At 41.2% G+C, this 16,181-nt stretch overlaps 1 pseudogene; it reads right to left on the minus strand.

Annotated features, from left to right (window-relative positions):
- Positions 1–8,441: 8,441 nt before the first annotated feature.
- On the minus strand, positions 8,442–12,339 carry LOC134384417 (TATA-binding protein-associated factor 2N-like; annotated as a pseudogene).
- Positions 12,340–16,181: the final 3,842 nt, after the last annotated feature.

Below are 16,181 nucleotides of genomic sequence, written 5' to 3' on the forward strand. Positions count from 1 at the left end.
TAGAAAGTAAAAATATATTTAGTAGATATGATAAAATGTACTCAAATTGATAAAATTAAGAACTCAATCATTAAATGCAGAAAGGCATGAACTTATTTATTTATTGGATATCCAATCTTCAATAGTTCTCAGTGAAGGAAATACGACACATTTACCATAACTATATTTAACATTTAACATGGAGATTTAACTAGACCTGTCACAGCTTCTCTGTTTGTTGTGAACCTGTACAATTAAAAATTTGAAGACTCAGTTACAGTGGGAATTAAGTTTTTGGCGGGACATTGAACCCAAGGCAACATTAGTATGAATTCCTTCCCTCTTGGCACTGATAGTAGGCTAATTTTGTTGTTTAGTTCAGGTTTTTTTTCAAGAAAAAAGAGTTGAGCAAGGACTGACCGAAAAAAATGGGTCCAACCTCTGTCAGATACCATTCCAATTATTTTTCCCCAGAAAAATTTCACTGTACGCATTGCAATCTTTTCCTAACCTAAATTAAAACAAAAAATTTTGAAGACATTATGGTTCCTAGGATTAGTGGCTGAGATTGGGGATGTCAGGTCATTCTCTTGGTTTCCAAGAGAAGCACTTCCTTCCTCTGGGGGTGTCTGCAGTGTGGGTTGGAGAACAGAGATTTAGAGAGCTTGCTATGGAGATGTTGATTCTCGTGGACTCTGCAAAGGCTGTTGGGACTTCCTTATGTATTTTTGAAAGAAGTATTTTGGAAGAGGAATGGTTCCTTAGCTCTGCTGGGGCCTTGGCTTGGGACCGAGTAGCCCTGTGCTGTCACACTGCTTGGTGGGGAGCTGAGCCAGTCATGGCTGGGTAGGAGGGAGCTCACATCATATGTGGGCAGGTATGAGCCCAGGGCTTGGGGAAAGAGTAAGCAGCTTATGGGGTTGGTAGTGGGTGGGTGGGTTGGGGATAATGTGATGCTAGGAGGGGACAGGGTAAAGTTGGGAACAAAGGTGAGGCCAGGCCAGAGCCAAGAACCACAGACGAACCTGGCTTAAATCATGAGTCAGTGCTCATGGGACCAAATGTTGAATGGACTTGAGCCCTAAGCTTCATCAAAGACAACAAAGGCAAGAAACAGGAGCAAGGGGCTGGAGCTGGGCTGAAGCCCAGGGGAAGTCTGGTTTTGGAAACAGGAGCAAGGGAAGGGCAGTGCCCATGTGGAATTCTGGGGTTATTCTTTCTAGCTCTAGCTGCCTGTTATTATTGCTCACGCTCTCTAGGTGCAGAGGACCCAGTGTCCAGAGTGCCCTGCAGGAACTCAGAACTCCTGACCAAATGCCAGATGGATTCCTGGATTAACAACATCCTCCTCAAGACAACACCACTGCTCCAGTGTCTGTAGCCTGGATTAAGGAGTCTCCTGTCTACTGGGAAGCCCTTTTCCCAAGAACTATGGCTTACTGAGATCACAGGGTCTGTTGCAACTGTCCAGATAAGTGGTACGGAGTTCAAGTGCTTCTAATGCTATAATCCGAAAAGCATCTGTCATTGCAAAACTTTCAGAGATAGATTCTCTGAACTTCACAGGTGATTTTTAATTTGTGTGTACACATACACACACACGTCACTCATTTGTACATATTTATAACGTGTAATTTACATCTATACAAATACATATCATGTCTACACACATACATGTACATGCATATTATTTATCTTTTTCTTTTAAAATTATCTTATGAAATATGACGGCCTCTGAGTGAAGGTCATTTGATGATTTTCATATTTTATATGTTTTTCAGCTTGTCACTATATTTAACATAGGCTAGAACTTGCCATGTCTCATGGAAAGTTTTCATGGGCTGTTCCATTCCGTGGGTCTCCCCCAATACTGGGCTGACCTGCCAGTAGGAGAACCCTAAAGTAAGCACTGTACCAGTGCAGGAAGCCAGACAGCTCTGGTTCTCCCACAGCCATAGACATTGGTGAGCATGGCTCACTACACGTAACTTCCTTGGGTTTTTGCTCTATGCTCTCTCTGACACTAAGCAGTTTTTGGGTTTCAGAGTCATGGGCTGAGTCTTAGATCTAAAGCTTTCTGCCACAGTCACCTTTTCTGTCATTGGCTTGTATTTCATTAATGCAGAATCCCATAAATTAAGATGATATAGGCATGAATTATAGAATCACGTAGACCTGTTTTGAATCCTGGCTCTGTTGTCTGCTAGCTGAGTGACACTCTGCAGAATACTTTACCCCATTGTACCTCAATTTTCTTATCCGAAAAATGGGCACAACAGTGCTGACTGAATCATATTATTTGAAGAATAAATTAAGTAGCACTTGAAAAAATACCTCGAACATAATAATAACATGATAAATGATAGCATTGTCATTTTGGTGGGGTTGCCCAACAAGAAGAAATGTGAGAACATTTAATGTAAGAATAACAATATTTTAAAGTGTAGCTCTAATGATGGAGATATCTGGTCAGCTTGGAACAGACCTTTGTCTGAGAAGAACCGCTTATTTGGCTTTTCTCAGAAATGTGAATGTATAATAATAGGCATGCATGTAACATTTAATAAACAAAAAGAATACATAATTGAATATACAAATAAATCAGATACTTAGGGTCTTAAAGATGAAGAATGGCTTAAAGATGAAGAAAATAGATGAAATACAGATGGATTATGGTGGTGGAGTAGGATTTTATTTGGCCAGACAGTGACGGCCTCTTTCTGTGCTCTTGGTATGTAGTTGCTAGTTAGTGTGTACAGGACAGGGAGAGTGAAAGCATGTTTCCACAAGGTGCCAAGAAACTTATAGGCATGAAAGTGATTGGAGCCCTCAACTCTTCCCTTTTGAGGTTTAATATTGTTAGAACATCTTGGATGAAATAAGGCGGTCCTAGATGGAGTCATTGGGCAGGAAAGGAGACCAGATTTCTCCTACCCGGGAAGAAACTCACTGTGAGAAATGGGAAGGTCTAGGCTGTGACAGACACATGTCACAAACAAGGGCCTCCATGGTTACAGGGGAAGGCTGGTTCAGGGCTGCTCATCACCCTCCCCCAAACTCTGCAATGCAGGTCCTGGCATTACGTCCATTTTTCCACTTACAAAACTTAAGCTTAGAAAGTTACAAAACTTGCCGAGGTAAGAGAGCCGTGAGGAGGCTGAGAGCTGGGACTCAAACCCTATCTGTCTCCAGGATCCCTGCTGGTCCCACTCCACTCCACATGCTGTCTGAGGTCTTTCCATGGCTTTTCTCCTCCTCAATAGACAGTTGACAAAAGAAAGAAATGCAAGTTGGGGCTAAGAATTAGGACAAATACTTCATTAAGAAAAGGGCTGACAGTTAAGAGATCTCAAAGGGTTTGAGGCTTCCCAGCCTTCTCCAGGAGAGCGATGGTTATGTGATATAATCCACATTCTTGCCTGACTTCTGGAAATACCGAACAAGAATTCTCAAGATGATTTCGTAAGATTTAAGATCATCCTGTGGCCATGTATAGATGTTTTTTTCTTGATCTTCCTGGGCCTTAATCATCTCATCTGTAAAGTAAGAGGGTTGTAGTAAGTCATTCTCAAGGTTCTTTTCCTGCTCTGATGTTTGTGAGTCCAGGAATTTACAAGCTTTTTCTTGTATTTAACCTTTGGCCTTAGCTTCCTTAGCACTATAATCAAAGCTAATCTACCCATCTTTAGTTTAACGTGACAGGCAAGGAAGCCAGGACAAAGGACTTAAGGAAGTAAGACAGCACGGCAGCAAAAGGTTTTGCAGCTATATATTAAATGGAGTTGAAAGGAAAGAATTCAGAATCTCAGAAGCCGGTGGGTATAGCAAAAAAGGCTGAAGCTCAGAAACATCTTTCAGAGGGATTACGTAGAGAAATGGATAAGATTTGGTCGTGCCCTGGATGTGCGCAGGCTGTAACTAGACTGGCTGGTGGGAGTTAGCGGGGACGATTAGCCATTCCAGGGGTGCACTGAATGCGGTGGCTGTCTGGCCCCCTCTGGAGCTGGTGCAGCTGCTGTCACGGCCACCAATGACTATGCTCCCAACTAGGAGGCAAAGCTTTCTCAGTCAGTTCTGCTGAACCAAAGAACTGATACTAATGAAGAAAAAAGTTCAAAAAAAAAATCACAAAAACACAAAATCATGAAAACAGATGTGAACAAACTTATTGAGTCGAAGTTTCTGGTTCCCATTTGCGAATGTAACCACTTCTTACCCTCCTGCTCTTCCTTCTTTCTTTTCATCTACAATCTTCTCTTTTCTTCTGCCTTTCTCCCCAATTCCCTTTCCTCACCTCAATCTTTTCTCCCCCTATCCTGGCACTTTACTGAGTACCATATTTAGAAGTCTGTGCTGGGACCGTGGCCAAGAGATGGTAAATGAGACACATCCCAGCTTCTTAAGTCACTCTTGAGCTAGCGGGGGAGACAGACAAGGCACTGTGGTGAATCAAACTTACAGGACAATCCACTGCCAGGCTCCTTTCCTTCACTTCTACCTTCTCTGTGCAGTCCCATCCCCAAATCTGCTGGTAATCCTCCTATCTTCTAGTGCCTGCTCTAAAGACTAGATGCCTAAATGGCTAATGACTTTCCCTAAACTCAGGGGAAAAGTCTTTTAAGGTTCACTGTTTCATATCAAACAAATTCAAGGTATAGGATCACTCACCAGCTGGGGCTTTCTTCTCTTTTTAGGAAGAGAGTTTCACAGAGGGTTTAGAAAAAAAAAAATTAGCATTTGCTCTTTTATTGAGTAATGATAGTATTTCCAGAACTTCACTGAGTGTATGTTATGTGCTAGGCACTTATATGTTGTCTCTAATCTTTGTGTTATCACTCACCCCAACATCAATTCATAAATGAGATCACTCAGAGAGGTTGAGTGACTAGTCCAAAGTGAAACAGCCACAGGTGGGATTTGAACATAACTCTAACTCCCAAGCCCAAACTCTTTTCACTACCTCTGTGCTTTAATGACAAAGGGCAGATACAATATAGTCTTTTTATTCCCAGGGTGTGTGTGTGTGTGTGTGTGTGTGTGTGTGTGTGTGTGTATGCGTGTGCAAGGGCATGCGTTTAACCTACTCATAAAGTAAGTCATAAGGTAAAGCGAAGTTACTGACTTTGAGATACAGCCAGATCCATTCTAGGTTAAACAATGAATATCTGATAAGTGTCTGGCCTCACTTGCCAAAACTCGACTATGATATTTGATTAAAAATGCAATAACCAAAAATTCCCTGAGTGGCATTTTTTAAGTTAAGGCTTTTTCCTCTTAAAAATGAATGCTTAGTTTTAAAAACACATGTAGTCTTACATGGATTAATGTTCATTGTGCGAAACACGTGGATTTACAGGTATTAACAAGAGCAAAAGGCAATTTTAAGTGCTTTTACTGGTTGATATTATATGCAAGTTCAGTGTATATTCATTAGAATTGTAGAAGCTCCCAGAAAAAAAAAATCCCACTTTAAAATTGTAAAGCTTAAAAATAACATTGTGAATGTTATAGCCAATTTAGTTCAAAAGATGGTAAGAGAAAACTAATGGATTGTTAATTTGTTGTATCTCAGCATTGATTATATTACCCTTGTTGTATTAATATTAATTTTCCATGAAAATATTATGCTAATATACTTCTGTTACTACAAAATAATAATCAATAGGGGAAAATTCGGGATTAAATAGAAATGAATTTTAATAGCTTATGAGATTAATTTGTGCTGATTCTTTCATAATAGGATTTGCACTTAATTGTCAAACCAGTGTAGGTCACATCCATATTACAATAGTATCTCATGCCATGTCTGCACGTGCACAGATATTGGTGGCAGTATTTAAACACTGGTTCCTTTAACCTCCCCAGGTGTCAACTCTTTCATGTGTAGATGCAAATTATACTGCATCAAAGTGGTGCTTGGCACATAGCTAGCATTTAGTGTTTTACTACATTTTATGAACCTTATTTTAAGAGGGGGGTCAATTGTTAGTAATGTCGTCTATAACAATTGTGAATGAAGCTAAACCCACCACTGATGAGAAATATTAAACCTGTTTAAATGTGTAGCTCCAGTCTCTTACCTAATGCAGTTCACAATCTGTGAGAGAAGTTTAGAGAGAAGGACTTTGACAACATTTGAGGGATGGGATCTTCTAATAGGAGAGAGCTGGGAACAACATTTGGATCAGTTAAGTTCTTAATTTTAAGCAGTTTTGCCAAACCGTAATTCCAGGGGAGGCTCATGGAGAAACATTAGTCCTTCAACCAAATAAGTTTTAAAAACACTATCGAACATACTCTCTTCTTGGAGGTTCACAGTACTCATTTATATAGCAAAGGCTTAGAGATGTCATGCAAAAAAGAAACCTGTTTTAATTTCAGCTAGCTTTTCTCAAACTTATTTGACAATGGAATCCTTTTAAAAATATACCATCCCCAAATAGCCTGTATAATTAGTCTTTGATGAACTACGTCTAGAGAAATGATGATTTGGAAAAAAGCTCAAAACATCTCCATTTCTCCTTTTTAAATTCAGGACTTTATCCCAGCAGTGACCTCGGAGCCACTGCAAGAAGTCCCCTGGGCTCTCCTGAGCCGGGGGGCGGTGGGGGGCCTGAGGGCCTCTGCCATGCCCCTCTGACATGTGCAACCGACCCAGTGATGACTGCGGAGCCACTGCGAGAAGAGCCCTGAGTTCCTGAGCTGGGGTGGTGGGGGGGTGAGGGCTTTTCCATAGCCCCCTGACATCTGCACCCAGCCTGGCAATGACCAAGCCACTGCTGGAAGCCCCGCCTGGGAATGAGGGGGGTGCCACAGGCCTCAATCCCGCCCCTGCTCCTTCCTCCTCCTTCCATCCTATTTCCTTCCCCTTTCCCCTCTCCCTCCCGCTCCCAACTGGTCCACAACATCATCTAGAATGTAAAAAATAATATTAATGAAATTTCATTTTCTTTTTTAAAAAAAATTAAATTCAGGGCTTTAAAACAAATTGTGCTAACTAATGGCCTCCTAAGTTTACCTTTCCATACATCTTTAAATGCAACAGAAGCTTACCAACTATGTGGTAGGTAATGAATTCATAAAACATAGAAAAAGAGACCAGAAGCTATGTACATGCCAGATATGTTTCTGTTTAGTGTTTTCTTTGGCTTGATTTTTTACATTTTAAGACTCTGTAACTGTGTTTATATTCTCATACACGTGGATTATGAATTATGCAGACAACAAAGATAAATCTGAGGAAAATTACCATGGGAAAATATCACATCACAATAGATTCACATCTCATAATCTAGGCAGAATAAATAAGAAATAGTAAGAAATTTGAAAAAAACTTGGTGTTAAAACCCTTTCTTTCTTTTAGGGTCAACCTCTATTAGGACTGCATCTGAATTCTTAGGTGGCCTTGAATTTAGAAAACCTTCCCAAATGGGGGAGCTCATATCTTGCACAGAAAACTTTGTTTCTTCATCCAAGCACTTTGAAAACATCCCCTACCCCTAAAGAGGTTTGGAAATGTGTAGGGATGTTTTTGGTTAGTAAGGGTGATTGACTAGGAGTTGTTCCTGGTTTTTAGTGGTAATGTGAAAGGTTGTCCTGCCTCAAATGTCAATAGTGTCTCCAGCTAGGACACATTTCCCCTCCTCCTTCTGTCCAGTCCTGCCTCTAGTTTAGATTGTAAACTCTGGGAGAAAAGGGACACGTTGACCCAATTGGCTGCCCTAACTTCAGTGCCTAGAAGAGCACCTTACTTTGTATGCAGTAAATATCTGTTGAATGAATGAAGTGCCATTTATAGTGGCAATCATTGATAGATATAATAAAAAGCTGCTGACCAAAGTTCAATTTCCTTAGGCCTTCAATTGAATTAGCTGGTGTTGGGATCCCAGATATATTTGCTCTTGAGTCATGGAGTCTGTTTTCAGTCTGTACAGTGTGATTATCAAGGTTAACAGGGGAAAAAACAGGTTGTGAGGCTTTGGGTAGATGTAATTCTTTCTAGTCAGACTTCCAAAAAACAAATCCTCTGTCAATATGTGAATATGTTTCCTAAGTGTACATAAAATTCTATCAATTATGAGAAATATTGTTGAAATGCAATTTATATTTTATAGAAACTACATTAAAATACTTCTTCCTCAGTATTTCTTTCTTTCTTTCTTTTTTCTCTCCCCAAACAAGCAGGATTTATGGCAGTATTACCAAACACTTTCCATTTTGGCAATATTTAACAATACACTTAGCTTCAAGGGTTGGGACGGAGAAGGTTGGAAACTAAAGGGGGAAATTTCAATGGACATTTCCAAAAGAAAAACGGTCCCAGCCCTCCCAACCCAAATAAAAACGTCACTTGATTTCACTACCCAAGAAGAGGCCATGAGGACAGCAGCAGGCAAAACTCTGACAATTTCACTATGGATCATGTCAGAGACAAAGAACATTCAAAACAGTGATCAATATGGTCAGTTGTGCTGGTCATTTCCGTAGTCATTTCTTACTCCCATTTTGCCTCCGTAGCCACCCTGGTCTCCTCCATAGCTGCCTTGGTCTCCACCTGTGCCCCCATGGCCTCTGTAGCCCTCTCTTCACCATAGCCCCTCCCCCAGAAATCTCCTCCTGAGGGACGAGGATCCTCTGGTCTAGGCTCATTGCACTGATTTCAGGAATTCCTTTGAGCAAAGTTCATATTTCCTCATGACAGATTAGGGCAAACCCAGTCCCCACATTTGGGCTTTGCTGCCCACCTCCACTTCCACCTCCTCTAATGAATTCAGGTCTTCTGGTGGCAAAGGACACTTTAATGGTGTTGCCGTGGAATTCTTTTCCATCTAACCAGTCAATAGCTGCTTTAGCTGAAGGAGGTCATCAAATGACTCTGTTGCCTCTTCTTTTGGCTTCCCCGTGTCCGTGTCAGTGTAAAGATTTATCATTGGTTTTTCCTGTCTTCTTATTTGTCTTGACAATTCCTATTTGTTTAAAGAACTCCCCCACTTGATCTTGTCGATACACCCTACCCAAGTACTTGCATGGAGATTGTACTGTTATCTCACTTATCAGATTCTGAATCAGCATCTGGTCTGGGTCCATAATCCTTGTGACCACCATCATTTTTGAAGCCACTGCAGTCGCCAGCACTTGATCCTGTCATAGGACCTCTTCCATCCTTGTCATATCCCCCACACCCCCTACCTCCTCCCTGTGACCTGCCATATCCTCTATTATCTTCTCCATACCTACTCACATCATGATGGTCATCGTGTGGGTGGTGGCTGTGATTTTCCCTTTGTGAATGATAGGACTGCTGGTTTTGATGATAGGAATCATGCTGCTGATCTTAATTTGACTGCTTGTCCTATGAACCTTGATGTGGGTCATAGCGTGATTGCTGATCATACAAATCTTGTTGACCATGGTCTGACTGGTTGCACGAAGCAGCTCTTCCATCTTGGCCTCCTGATGATTCCATGTCTTGTTGTCCCTGGTTATTATATGATTGCTGGCCATATGAGCTCTGCTTCTGATTCTCATAACCACCATCGGACTGTGCATAATCTGACTGGTTTTGTCCATAACTGGAGTAACCACCATAGTTCTGTCCTTAGCTGTCGCCTGAATAGCCTTGCGGTGCTTGTCCATAGCCACGGTTGCCTTGACTTCCATAGGAAGAATGACTTTGCTGCTCACCTCCAGACTGACTGTAACTTCCAGAATCCGACGTGACTGACAGCTGCGGCACAGAGCCCCCCAGAGCCCAACGAGAGCGAGGGGTAGGGGAGCCAGGCTGCGTGGCGGCCAGAGCTGCACTCTCTGCTCCGTGTTTCAGAGGAAACTTTTCATCCTGGTTATTATATGAAGATAAACGTGTGTTCTCTGGGAATGTCTTTACTTTGCACTCTAGTTATTTATAACATCAAGGAACAACTTAAACAAAAGCATTAGCTTTATCACAAAACACATATTTACAAATTCTTTCTTGGATGGTATCTAGTGTTCATTTTTCACCTCCCTCTGTATTTATAGTATATCCACACACTGAATATTTACAATTCCTTCATTAATCCATAACAGAACTTTTCCCTGTAGACATCTAGTTAGTGTTTCCTATCACAACAGCATATATATATATGTGTGTGTATATATATATATACGTGTGTGTGTGTGTGTGTGTGTGTGTATTTTTTTTTAGGCATAAAATTGCACTTTTTTGTTTTGGTCCTGGAAGTGGTGTTTTAACAGGGGGGATTAAATGGCTCCATGGACCTGTCTTTAAATCTGGGTTTGGAGGAGCTTTTTTCCATAATGATCCCTAATCAAGTCTACCTTCTCATTTCTTTTTTGAATGTAATACCAAGTCTCTTGGAAAATAATGGTCGCTAAGTAAAGAAAACCACTCTTCCTACAGAAGTACCACTTTCCTGGGAGTAAACCGCCATTGTTTATAGGCTGGTGTTTTGTCTGGTCAAGCTGCTTTTGCCAGTGCACACAGCAGCAAATCTCATCAGAATCTGTTCTTGCAGGCTTTTCTTCTACCTCTCGATATGCAGAAGCATTTCCTTTTAGTAAATATTTGGATGTTCCCAAGCAAACTCATTCAACTGTGCTGTGGACTGTTGTGTCTATGTGTGTGGTTAGGTTGTTCTGCCTTTTTTCCCCTCTGAAACTACTTTTGGAAACATACTTTAAATAGGGATAGGCTTTGGAGATGGGGGAGGAAGGGTATTCAGAATGTCATATTGGTTTTATCCAGAAAAAAAATTTTCAATGCAGGACCTGTGATGGAAAAACAGAGGCAGATCCCAAAAAATAACCATAGAACAGCCTCGAGTTGGAAGAGCGTCTCTCTGAGATGGCTTTCAGCATTTCTATGCAACTCTTTTTTTTTTCTTATCAGCGTTACTGAGGTATAATTGTATATCAAAAAACCCCAAAAAACAAAAACAAAAAGACACTGCATGTATTTAATACATACAATTTGTCTTGGTAAAGGATTTTTCTGATTTTAGGAAAGAAATAGCACTTACCAAAATTAAACATCTAGGTTCCTGTCCCTTCATGTCACAGATGCCTGAGAAATGGGAAAAAAAAGGATTGCTCTAATTTTTTTCTCATCTAGAGTCATCTCAGAAACAGGATAAAGTGGAGCCCTCTCTTTCCTGCTCTGAGGGGCTGTGGATGAGCTCCTGGTATGGGAAGTGTTACTGTCCTGTCCTCTCCGTGGTACGTCCTCTGTCTGAGTCGCTTCCTGTTTCCCTGTCCTTTGGTCTTCATTGCTTCAGGGCCACAGTAGCTTAGTCAGGGTGCAGGGAGTGTTTGCGGCAAGAGAAACGTGAGCCTCCTGCTCCCAGTGATTGGTCTAAGGGGCAAATCTAATTTATTAGAAAGAATGAAAGAAATGTTTCTTGGCTTAAATGTACCTGCTTAGGGGTGAGGGAAACAAACCAGGGGCTAAGAATAAATTGATAAAACATAAGAGCATTAAGGCATAAAAAGTCCTTCATCTGACCTCTGCTTACCTGTTCAGTTGGGTTTTTGGTGCTTCAGCAACACTGATGAGATAGGGTGACACCCACTTTCATAACACACACAATTCGCTTCTGTGAAACTGCTTGCTGTGTGACAAGATAGATCGATTAAGTTTAAATAGTGTTCGAATTGTGTAGAAAATGTTGTTGCTTGAAAATCCCCCTCAGCTCTTCAGCCCCCTTGATAGAAGTTAAAAGCTAAATATTAGCCTGCACTTAGAGAAGTTTGAGTTTTGTTTGCTGTTCCCCACCCAAGCTGCCCCTGAGCGATTAACTGGCTTGTTTCAGCTTCTGTTATCAGCTTGCATGGGGCCTCCCCAAACCCCCTCCTCACGCCAGGAGGGTATGTGTGTCTGTGTGTGACTATAAGATAACTATAAGTGTGTGACTATTTGATAATTTTAACTGTGTGACTAATGTAAAAATGTACCATTTAACCCCCCCCCTAAACTTTAAGTCAGGGCTGTGCTCTTCTGAGACTTTCTTGGAGAGACAGTCACTGGCCAGCCAGTAAAAAACCCCTTTTAAATTCTCAACTGGGTATCCTGGTTCCTTTTCCATGTGGCATCCTCACAACAGTGAGATGTGAAGTTCCTTCAGCCGTCAAGCTGTCTTTCACCTCGGTGCCTTTGCCCATGCCATTCCAGGGCACTTCTTCCAGGGAGCCTGCTATGGTCTGAACGTCTGTGCTCCCCCAACATTCATATGTTGAAATCTGAACGTCTAAGGTGATGGCATTAGGAGGTGGGGCCAGTGGGATGCGATAGGTCATAGGAGCAGAGACCTCATGAATGGGATTAGTGCCCTTATAAAAGAGACCACTTGCTCCTTCCACCATGATAGGTTATAAAGAAAAGAAAGCTGTCTGTGAGGAAATGGGCCCTCAATCTGCTGGTGCCTTGGTCTTGGACTTCCAGCCTCCAGAACTGTGAGAAATAATGTCTGTTGTTTATAAGCCATCTGGTCTATGGTATTTTATTACAGCAGCCCAAATGAACTAAGACAGAGACTTCCCTGAGTCCCCTTTATTCAGTGTGTCCAGATTCTGTCTTCTCTACCTCCATCAATATCCAGAGCATATCTCTATATTGTGCTGTTACCTTGTCTTATTATTTTAATACCTGCCTCTTACTCATACAGTTCCTTGAGGGCAGGGGCTGTGTCCAAGTCACTTGTATATTTCCAGGGCTTAGACAGTGCTTCACTGGCACAATGTTTGTAGAATGAATGAGTTAGACAGAGCAAGAATGTATAAACAGAAATGACCAACAAATTAGTTGTATCTTTCGACTTTGGGATGCCCCTCTAGCACCAGGGCTCTTATCAAGGGTGTTCTAATGTAATGCACCCTAGGCTAGGGATTAAAAAAAAATTGTCTCGGGTCTTACCTATGCCTGTATCTTGTGGACTTCAACTCAGAGTGTGCTGAGCTAATCTTTGTACTAAGCTAATTAAGTACTAAGTTAATTGTTATTTAGTTTCATTCTTTCATAGCTTCTGAGTGCAATTAATGTTCAGAGTGCTCAGATCGAGACCTTTGCTTTAGCAGGTAAGATACTATTTACGTAATTGCTTTTCGTACACATTGTTTGATCTACTTCTCCCCACCTCCCACCCCCACCTTTATTGCTTATATAAGTGACTTTTCTTTAGTTTTCTTCTTTTCTTACTACCTTTACATCCTATTGTCTGGGGCTCAAACTATGTCCAAGGATACTAATGTTAAACTTTTGTTTTTTTTCCTGTGTTTTCTTTTTCATATGCTTCTCTGATTTTAAGATTTGATTTAGCTTTCTCTCTATACCCTTCAATAAATCAAGTCTTATCAGGCAAGAACAATGCCACTTTTATGGTTTCAAATGCCACACACAATAATAATACCTATAATTAACATTTATTGAGCATTTCCTGTATACTGTGCTAAATAATTTACAGGTTTTAACTCATCTAAAGCTTCCTCACTATGAGAGGCACCAATATGTCTGAAACCTAAGCCCATTTTTCTGTACTTTTTGCTGCCTCCTAAGTGGGTCCATATGGACAACCTGCAGGCGCCTCCACCTCCACACCCCTGAGGAGCATGGGCTCTAAAGCAGGTTGAAGCTCAAGTCTCAGTTCTGTCAACAACTAGCTGTGTGATCTTGCAGGAGTTTTCCTAAGTTTTTCGTGTCTCGTTTTCCTCATCTATAAGATGGGGATAATAATAGGATCTTAACTGGTGTGATGTGTGAAAAAGATACTATGCATGTTAGTATATTAGTTTCCTGTGGCTGCTGTAGCAAATTACCACAAACTGGGTGGCTTAAAACAATGGAAATTTATTCTCTCACAGTTTTGGAGGCTAGAAGTTCTAAATCAAGGTGTAGGCTGGACTGCACTCCCTTCAAAGGCTCCAGGGGAGGATCCTTCCTGACCTCATCCAGCTTCTGGCAGCTCCAGATATTCCTTGGATTGTGGCAGCGTAATTCTGTCTTCTTGTGGCCTTTTCCTCTTCTTTCCACCCTCTGTCTGTGTCAAATCTCTCTGCCTTTCTCTTATAAGAGCACTTGTCATTGGATTTAGGGTCCATTTGGATCCACCAGGATGATGTCATCCTGAAATCTTTAATATAATTACATCTACAAAGGCTTTTTCCAAATAATGTCACATTTACAGGGTCTGGGGTTAGGATATGGACATATTTTGGGGCTACCATTTAACCCACTTCAGGCAGCTTAGAACAGTTCTTGGTCTATGCCAGGCACATAGGAAATGTTAGCTGCTATTCTCCCTACAAGAGGGGCCTGCCGTTCTGTAACTGCCTCATTTATAGTCCCCTATGCACATGAGTTTGAATACCCAATTATCCTTGACTGTCTGCCCCACTGCTCTCCAGTACTTGTCTGCCCAGCCTGATGATTCTATTCTCAGGGAACTCTCTTCTCTCTGTGTCTATGGCCAGTTGTCTAGTCCAAGTTCTCACCAGGACTGCAGGTATTCTTTCCTCCATCGTTTGCATTTCCAGTTCATACTCTGCCTTGCCTCTAGATGTGTTTTTCTAGTGCACACTCCCTGCTTAAAAATTCCGATGGTTTTCTGTTGCACACAATAATAGTAGTAATGTCAAAACTAGCATTTGTATCTCTCTTATTTCACTGGTGAATAAATTAAGGTTCAGAAAAGATTAAGTGATAGGTCCAAGACCACATAGCTTTGTAATTAGCAGACACTGAAATGAAGCCCAGATCTCTTGAATCCATGCTCTGAAGTCCAGAATACTCAGCTTGGTATTTGAAGTTTTCACAGCACTTCAGAGTCAAGCTGTTCCACTTACATTCCTGGCATTCCTTGACTTTCATCTGTCATTCCACTCACAACTCCCTTGCTCTGCAATGACTCTATGCCTCTGAATTTTGACTTTTTCTATCAGCATGGCTCATCCCTTCATTTATTCCTGACCCCCTTTCTATTTTTTTGTATGACTCCACACAAAAAACTCTGTGAAGCCTCATCTGATTCCTACGAGCAGAGTTAGATGCTAAATACCTAAAGCTCTGGTGGCAATTTATACATATTCCCATTACAACACCTCCATGTACATCTTGTCACTGTTCACATGTCTGTCTGGACCAAACATTTCATTGATTTATATATCCCCAGTGCTTAGCTCATCAGAGCTGGTTAATACATATTTGCTGAAATATTTCAACTAAAATGGTAGAACTGTAAGAAATTGCTCTTTTAGCTGTTAAAAATCAACTTACCTTCAGTCACTCAAAAAAAGAAAACAAATATAATTATTAAATTGGGAGGCAGAGCTCTGAATGGGAATCTTGAAATCCTCTCTGCAATAGCTCCTTTATTGTAGTCAAATTAGCTTTTCCCCACCCATTGAATAAGCGGTGACTATTTCCAACTCTGTGCCTTTACTTAAGCTGCTGTGCTCCCACAAATGTCCACCCTACTACTCTGCATTTTTCCAGATACTGCCCATCGTCAAGGCTAAGTCCTATCACCTCCATGAAGGAACCCTCTCTAACCTGCCTGTATCCATCTCCAACTCTATTGTCCCAAGCCTCATCCTGACAGTTTACAGCCTTTATTGATATAGCCTGTATACTCTGTCTGTAAAGAAATAACAGCACAATTAAATGTTTATCTGGCAATAAAGCAAGTCTACATACATTATTCTATTTTGAATCTTCAAAAATCAAGTGTGATGATAAGTAAACTGTGTTTTAGAGACAAACACTGATGTTTACAAAATGGAACTTTTGAGAAGAGCCATATGCTGTGATTCAAATGTATGTGTCCCTCCAAAATGTATAAGTTAAAACCAAACACCCAACATGATAGTATTAAGAGGTGGGGACTTTGGGGACGTGATTAAGTCATAAGCGCTCTGCCCTCACGAATGGGATTAGTACGCTAATAAAAGAGGTTGAAGGGAATGCTCTAGTCCCTTTCATCCTTCTGATCTCCCACCATGTGAGGACACAGCTCTTGTCCCCTCGAAAAGACACAGCAACGTGGTGCCATCTTCGGAGCAGAGAGCAAGCCCCTCACCAGAAACAGAATCTACCAGCACTTTGACCTTGGACTCCACACCTCCAGAACTGTAAGAAATAAATTTCCATTACTTATAAATTACCCAGTCTGTGGTACTTTGTTACAGTGGCAGGAATAGACTAAGACAGCCTA

This window comes from Cynocephalus volans, chromosome 8 (assembly GCF_027409185.1).
Source record: "Cynocephalus volans isolate mCynVol1 chromosome 8, mCynVol1.pri, whole genome shotgun sequence".
Taxonomy (NCBI): Eukaryota; Metazoa; Chordata; class Mammalia; order Dermoptera; family Cynocephalidae; genus Cynocephalus; species Cynocephalus volans.